We start from the raw sequence: 8,640 nt of genomic DNA, 5'->3' as shown, positions 1-8,640 counted from the left end.
ATGATGTGTTACGGAACGAGTAAAGAGACTTGCCGGTAACGAGATTGAACAAGGTATAGGGATACCGACGATCGAATCTCGGGCAAAGTCTGTACCGCTAGACAAAGGGAATTGTATACGGGATTGATTAAGTCCTTGACATCGTGGTTCATCCGATGAGAACATCGTGGAACATGTGGGAGCCATCATGGGTATCCAGATCCCTGCTGTTGGTTATTGACCGGAGAACGTCTCGGTCATGTCTGCATGTCTCCCGAACCCGTAGGGTCTACACACTTAAGGTTCGGTGACGCTAGGGTTGTAGGGATATATATGCAGTAACCCGAATGTTGTTCGGAGTCCCGGATGAGATCCCGGACGTCACGAGGAGTTCCGGAATGGTCCGGAGGTAAAGAATTATATATAGGAAGTGCTATTTCGGGCATCGGGACAAGTTTCGGGGTCACCGGTATTGTACCGGGACCACCGGAAGGGTCCCGGGGGTCCACCGGGTGGGGCCACCTGCCCCGGGGGGCCACATGGGCTGTAGGGGGTGCGCCTTGGCCTATATGGGCCAAGGGCACCAGCCCCAAGAGGCCCATGCGCAAGGAAGAGGAGGGAGAGTCCTAAAGGGGGAAGGCACCTCCGAGGTGCCTTGGGGAGGATGGACTCCTCCCCCCCTTGGCCGCACCCTTCCTTGGAGGAAGGGGCAAGGCTGCGCCCTCCCCCTCTCCCTTGGCCCTATATATAGTGGGGGAAGGGAGGACAACATACCTAAGCCCTGGCGCCTCCCTCTCCCTCCCATGACACATCTCCCTCCTCCCGCAGCGCTTGGCGAAGCCCTGTTGGAATCCCGCTACTTCCACCACCACGCCGTCGTGCTGCTGGATCTCCATCAACCTCTCCTCCCCCCTTGCTGGATCAAGAAGGAGGAGACGTCGCTGCTCCGTACGTGTGTTGAACGCGGAGGTGCCGTCCGTTCGGCGCTAGGATCATCGGTGATTTGGATCACGACGAGTACGACTCCATCAACCCCGTTCTCTTGAACGCTTCCGCGCGCGATCTACAAGGGTATGTAGATCCACTCTTCCCTCGTTGCTAGATGACTCCATAGATTAGATCTTGGTGACACGTAGGAAAATTTTGAATTTATGCTACGTTCCCCAACAGTGGCATCATGAGCTAGGTCTATGCGTAGTTCTATGCACGAGTAGAACACAAAGTAGTTGTGGGCGTTGATTTTGTTCAATATGCTTGCCGTTACTAGTCTTATCTTGATTCGGCGGCATCGTGGGATGAAGCGGCCCGGACCGACCTTACACGTACTCTTACGTGAGACTGGTTCCACCGACTGACATGCACTAGTTGCATAAGGTGGCTAGCGGGTGTCTGTCTCTCCCACTTTAGTCGGATCGGATTCGATGAAAAGGGTCCTTATGAAGGGTAAATAGCAATTGGCATATCACGTTGTGGTTTTTGCGTAGGTAAGAAACGTTCTTGCTAGAAACCTATAGCAGCCACGTAAAACATGCAACAACAATTAGAGGACGTCTAACTTGTTTTTGCAGGGTATGCTATGTGATGTGATATGGCCAAGAAGAATGTGATGAATGATATATGTGATGTATGAGATTGATCATGTTCTTGTAATAGGAATCACGACTTGCATGTCGATGAGTATGACAACCGCAGGAGCCATAGGAGTTGTCTTAATTTATTTATGACCTGCGTGTCAACATAAACGTCATGTAATTACTTTACTTTATTGCTAACCGTTAGCTGTAGTAGTAGAAGTAATAGTTGGGAGACAACTTCATGAAGACACGATGATGGAGATCATGGTGTCATGCCGGTGACAAGATGATCATGGAGCCCCAAGATGGAGATCAAAGGAGCTATATGATATTGGCCATATCATGTCACTATTATTTGATTGCATGTGATGTTTATCATGTTTATACATCTTATTTGCTTAGAACGACGGTAGTAAATAAGATGATCCCTCATTACAATTTCAAGAATGTGTTCTCCCCTAACTGTGCACCGTTGCTAAAGTTCGTCGTTTCGAAGCACCACGTGATGATCGGGTGTGATAGATCCTTACGTTCACATACAACGGGTGTAAGACAGTTTTACACATGCAAAACACTTAGGGTTAACTTGACGAGCCTAGCATGTACAGACATGGCCTCGGAACACAAGAGACCGAAAGGTCGAGCATGAGTCGTATGGTAGAAGATACGATCAACATGAAGATGTTCACCGATGATTGACTAGTCCGTCTCACGTGATGATCGGACACGGCCTAGTTGACTCGGATCATGTAATCACTTAGATGACTAGAGGGATGTCTATCTGAGTGGGAGTTCATAAGATGAACTTAATTATCCTGAACATAGTCAAAAGGTCTTCGCAAATTATGTCATAGCTCGCGCTTCAGTTCTACTGTTTAGATATGTTCCTAGAGAAAAATTAGTTGAAAGTTGATAGTAGCAATTATGCGGACTAGGTCCGTAAACTGAGGATTGTCCTCATTGCTTCTTAGAAGGCTTATGTCCTTAATGCACCGCTCAGTGTGCTGAACCTCGAACGTCGTCTGTGGATGTTGCGAACATCTGACATACACGTTTTGATGACTACATGATAGTTCAGTGCGTAATGCTAAATGGTTTAGAATTGAGGCACCAAAGACGTTTTTGAAACAGTCGCGAAACATATGAGATGTTTCGAGGGCTGAAATTGGGATTTCAGGCTCGTGCCCACGTCAAGAGGTATAAGACCTCCGACGATTTTCTTAGCCTAAACTAAGGGAGAAAAGCTCAATTGTTGAGCTTGTGCTCAGATTGTCTGAGTACAACAATCATTTGAATCGAGTGGGAGTTGATCTTCCAAATGAGATAGTGATGTTTCTCCGAAGTCATTACCACCAAGCTGCTAGAGCTTCGTGATGAACTATAATATATCAGGGACATATATGATGATCCTTGAGATATTCGCGATGTTTGACACCACAAAAGTAGAAATCAAGAAGGAGCATCAATTGTTGATGGTTGGATGAAACCACTAGTTTCAAGAAGGGCAAGGGAAAGAAGGGATACTTCATGAAACGGCAAATCAGCTGCTGCTCTAGTGAAGAAACCCAAGGTTGAACCCAAACCCGAGACTAAGTGCTTCTGTAATAAGGGGAACAGCCACTGGAGCAGAATTACCCTAGATACTTGGTAGATGAGAAGGCTGGCAAGGTCGATAGAAGTATATTGGATATACATTGTGTTGATGTGTACTTTACTAGTACTCCTAGTAGCACCAGGGTATTAGATACCGGTTCGGTTGCTAAGTGTTAGTAACTCGAAATAAAAGCTACGGAATAAACGGAGACTAGCTAAAGGTGAGCTGACGATATGTGTTGGAAGTGTTTCCAATGTTGATATGATCAAGCATCGCACGCTCCCTCTACCATCGAGATTGGTGTTTGCGTTGAGCATAGACATGATTGGATTATGTCTATCGCAATACGGTTATTCATTTAAGGAGAATAATGGTTACTCTGTTTATTTGAATAATACCTTCAATGGTCTTACCTAAAATGAATGGTTTATTGAATCTCGATCGTAGTGATACACATGTTCATGCCAAAAGATATAGATAGTAATGATAGTACCACCTACTTGTGGCACTGCCACTTAAGTCATATCGGTATAAAACGCATGAAGAAGCTCCATGTTGATGGATCTTTGGGCTCACTCGTTTTTGAAAAGTTTGAGACATGCGAACCATGTCTATTGGTGTATATGCATGAAGAAACTCCATGCAAATGGACCGTTTGGACTCACTTGATTTTGAATCACTTGAGACATGCAAATCATACCACATGGGCAAGATGACTGAAAGCCTCGTTTTCAGTAAAATGGAACTAGAAAGCAACTTGTTGGAAGTAATACATTTTGATGTGTGCAGTCCAATGAGTGCTGAGGCGTGTAGTGGATATCGTTATGTTCTTACTTCACAGATGATTTGAGTAGATGTTGAGTATATTTACTTGATGAATCACGAGTCTGAATTATTGAAAGGTTCAAGTAATTTCAGGGTGAAGTTGAAAGATCGTCGTGACAAGAGGATAAAGATCTATGATATGATCATAGAGATGAATATCTGAATTACGAGTTTGGCACAGAATTAAGACATTGTGGAAATTGTTTCACAACTGATACAGCCTGGAACACCATAGTGTGATGGTGTGTCCGAACATCATAACTGCACCCTATTGGATATGATGCATACCATGATGTCTCTTATCGAATTACCACGATAGTTTATGGGTTAGGCATTAGAGACAACCACATTCACTTTAAATAGGGCACCACGTAATTCCGATGAGATGACACCGTATGAACTATGGTTTAGAGAAACCTAAGCTGTCATTTCTTAAAAGTTTGGGGCTGCGACGCTTATGTGAAAAAGTTTCAGGCTGATAAGCTCGAACCCAAAGCGGATAAATGCATCTTCATAGGACACCCAAAACAGTTGGGTATACCTCCTGTCTCAGATCCGAAAGCAATAAGGGATTGTTTCTAGAATCGGGTCCTTTCTCGAGGAAAAGTTTCTCTCGAAAGAATTGAGTGGGAGGATGGTGGAGACTTGATGAGGTTATTGAACCGTCTCTTCAACTAGTGTGTGGCAGGGCACAGGAAGTTGTTCCTGTGGCACCTACACCAATTGAAGTGGAAGCTTATGATAGTGATCATGAAACTTCAGATCAAGTCACTACCAAACCTCGTGGGATGACAAGGATGCGTACTACTTCAGAGTGGTACGTAATCCTGTCTTGGAAGTCATGTTGCTAGACAACAATGAACCTACGAGCTATGGAGAAGCGATGGTGGGCCCGGATTCCGATAAATGGCTCGAGGCCATAAAATCCGAGAGAGGATCCATGTATGAAAACAAAGTGTAGACTTTGGCAGAACAGCTCGATGGTCGTAAGGCTGTTGAGTGCAGATGGATTTTAAAAGGAAGACGGACAATGATGGTAAGTATCACCATTAAGAAAGCTCGACTTGTCGTTAAGATGTTTTCCGACAAGTTCAAGGAGTTGACTACGATGAGACTTTCTCACTCGTAGCGATGCTAAGAGTCTGTTGGAATTATATTAGCGATTACTGCATTATTTATGAAATCTTGCAGATAGGATGTCAAAACATTGTTTCCTCGATGATTTCTTGAGGAAAGGTTGTATGTGATACAACCGGAAGGTTTTGTCAATCCTGAAAGATGCTAATAAGTATGCAAAGCTCCAGCAATCCTTCTAAGGACTGGAGTAAGCATCTCGGAGTTGGAATGTATGCTTTGATGAGATGATCAAAGATTTTGGGTGTATACAAAGTTTATGAGAAACTTGTATTTCCAAAGAAGTGAGTGGGAGCACTATAGAATTTCTGATGAGTATATGTTGTTGACATATTGTTGATCAGAAATGACGTAGAATTTCTGGAAAGCATATAGGGTTATTTGGAAAGTGTTTTTCAATGGAAAGCCTGGATTAAGCTACTTGAACATTGAGCATCAAGATCTATAAGGATAGATCAAAACGCTTAATGGTACTTTCAAATGAGCACATACCTTGACATGATCTTGAAGGTGTTCAAGATGGATCAGTCAAAGAAGGAGTTCTTGCCTGAGTTGTAAGGTATGAAGTTAAGACTTAAAGCTCGACCACGTAGAATAGAGAGAAAGGACGAAGGTCGTCCCCTATGCTTAAGACATAGGCTCTACAGTATGCTATGCTGTGTACCGCACCTGAAGTGTGCCTTGCCATGAGTCAGTCAAGGGGTACAAGAGTGATCCAAGAATGGATCACAGGACAGCGGTCAAAGTTATCCTTAGTAACTAGTGGACTAAGGAATTTTCTCGATTATGGAGGTGATAAAGAGTTCGACGTAAAGAGTTACGTCGATGCAAGCTTAACACCTATCCGGATAGCTCTGAGTAGAGATGCCGGATACGTATAATGGAGCAACAATTTAGAATAGCTCCAAGTAGAACAGTTATTTGGAATAGCTGCAAATGTAGGTAGTAGTTGCATCTACAAGATGACATAGAAATTTGCGAAGTACATACGGATCTGAATGTGCAGACCCGTTGACTGAAACCTCTCTCACAAGCATAACATGATCAAACCCAGAACTCTTTGGGTGTTGGTCACATGGGGATGTGACCTTGAGTGTTAATCACATCGATGTGAACTAGATTATTGACTCTAGTGCAAGTGGGAGACTGTTGGAAAATATGCCCTAGAGGCAATAATAAATTAGTTATTATTATATTTCCATTGTTCATGATAATCGTTTATTATCCATGCTAGAATTGTATTGATAGGAAACTCAGATACATGTGTGGATACATAGACAACACCATGTCCCTAGTAAGCCTCTAGTTGACTGCTCGTTGATCAATAGATGGTTACGGTTTCCTGACCATGGACATTGGATGTCATTGATAACGGGATCACATCATTAGGAGAATGATGTGATGGACAAGACCCAATCCTAAGCATAGCACTAGATCGTGTAGTTCGTATGCTAAAGCTTTTCTAATGTCAAGTATCATTTCCTTAGACCATGAGATTGTGCAACTCCCGGATACCGTAGGAGTGCTTTGGGTGTGCCAAACGTCACAACGTAACTGGGTGGCTATAAAGGTACATTATAGGTATCTCCGAAAGTGTCTGTTGGGTTGGCACGAATCGAGACTGGGATTTGTCACTCCGTGTAAGCGGAGAGGTATCTCTGGGCCCACTCGGTAGGACATCATCATAATGTGCACAATGTGATCAAGGAGTTGATCACGGGATGATGTGTTACGGAACGAGTAAAGAGACTTGCCGGTAAAGAGATTGAACAAGGTATCGGGATACCGACGATCGAATCTCGGGCAAGTATCGTACCGATAGACAAAGGGAATTGTATACGGGATTGATTAAGTCCTTGACATCGTGGTTCATCCGATGAGATCATCGTGGAACATGTGGGAGCCAACATGGGTATCCAGATCCCGCTGTTGGTTATTGACCGGAGAGTTCTCGGTCATGTCTGCATGTCTCCCGAACCCGTAGGGTCTACACACTTAAGGTTCGTGACGCTAGGGTTATAGAGATATTAGTATGCGGTAACCCGAAAGTTGTTCGGAGTCCCGGATGAGATCCCGGACGTCACGAGGAGTTCCGGAATGGTCCGGAGGTAAAGAATTATATATAGGAAGTGCTATTTCGGCCATCGGGACAAGTTTCGGGGTCACCGGTATTGTACCGGGACCACCGGAAGGGTCCCGGGGGTCCACCGGGTGGGGCCACCTGCCCCGGGGGGGCACATGGGCTGTAGGGGGTGCGCCTTGGCCTATATGGGCCAAGGGCACCAGCCCCAAGAGGCCCATGCGCCAAGAGAAGAGGAAAGGAAGAGTCCTAAAGGGGGAAGGCACCTCCGAGGTGCCTTGGGGAGGAGGGACTCCTCCCTGGCCGCACCCTTCCTTGGAGGAAGGGCCAAGGCTGCGCCCCCCCCCTCTCCCGGCCCTATATATAGTGGGTTCAAGGTAAGGAAGCTACACTTACTCTGCAGTTCACTGCCGCGGCCTGCTGCCGGTTCCGTCCTCCATTCCGCTCTCCACTAGTCCACGCCTGTGTGGGCATCACCGGCCGTGCTTATCCTCCCGGGCTGCCCACCCACACGCTTCTCCCCCCCCTCCCACCCCCCTACCCCGCCGGCCCCTACCCACACCGACCATCACCTACCACCCACCACACAACCGATTCCCCTCGGGCATCACCACTGCACGCCCCAACCTCCCGCGCCGCCACCCCTAGCACGCATGGCCTGCCGCCTCACGGAGCGGCTTAGGGACCGTACACGGTCCGCGCCATAACACACCCCAAGCGGACCTCCCCGGCCCCACGACCAAATCACACGGCACTATCGGACCCTCTGAAGGCCAAAGCCCTCGGACAGCAGCCCCGCAGCAGGGAGGCAGGGCGAGCAACATGCTCCAACAGGAGGCCCTCGGAAGAGACACCGCACCGAGGGGAGGCCAATGAAGGGTCAGGCATCGAAGAAGGCCACAGCACGGGGGAGCTCACAAAACGCGGCCCGCCACGGTGGAAGAGAGGGGCCGCACAGCCACACCCACTCAAGTCCGGAGAGAACGTCCGCGAGAAAGGACGAGGCAAACAACCCTGCGGTCGACGGAGACAGGAGTACCACTGGGGCGATGAATGCAGCCTGGGGGTCGACGATCACCGAAACGGCACCAGAACGGGCGCCAAACCGGAAAAGAGACAGCGGGCCAAACAAGGGCGCGGGCTCAGAGGGAGCAGGGGTGCGTAAAGGGGGGGTGCTATAAGCGCGATCAGTAATGGTAGTCGAGAACTTAGACGATCACTCGGGGTCACAAGCCGAATGGTGGGAGGCGAGTAATACGGACTACACCACACATAGCGAGGGACACAGGGCAGCCAAAAGGGCGAGTTGGGCCAAGCGGAAGGCAGAAGGCACTCGAAGAAGCAAGCAGAGCACCGGGGAGAAGGCAACGCCGGAAAACGAAGACGGTCAGAAGCCAGACACGCGTGAGACAATAAGATACCAACATTTGCGACGCACAAATTCACGCCAGGGA

This window comes from Triticum urartu, chromosome 3, assembly GCF_003073215.2.
Source record: "Triticum urartu cultivar G1812 chromosome 3, Tu2.1, whole genome shotgun sequence".
Classification (NCBI taxonomy): Eukaryota; Viridiplantae; Streptophyta; class Magnoliopsida; order Poales; family Poaceae; genus Triticum; species Triticum urartu.
The sequence above is the reverse complement of the archived record's forward strand: the minus strand, read 5'-3'. Positions refer to the sequence as shown.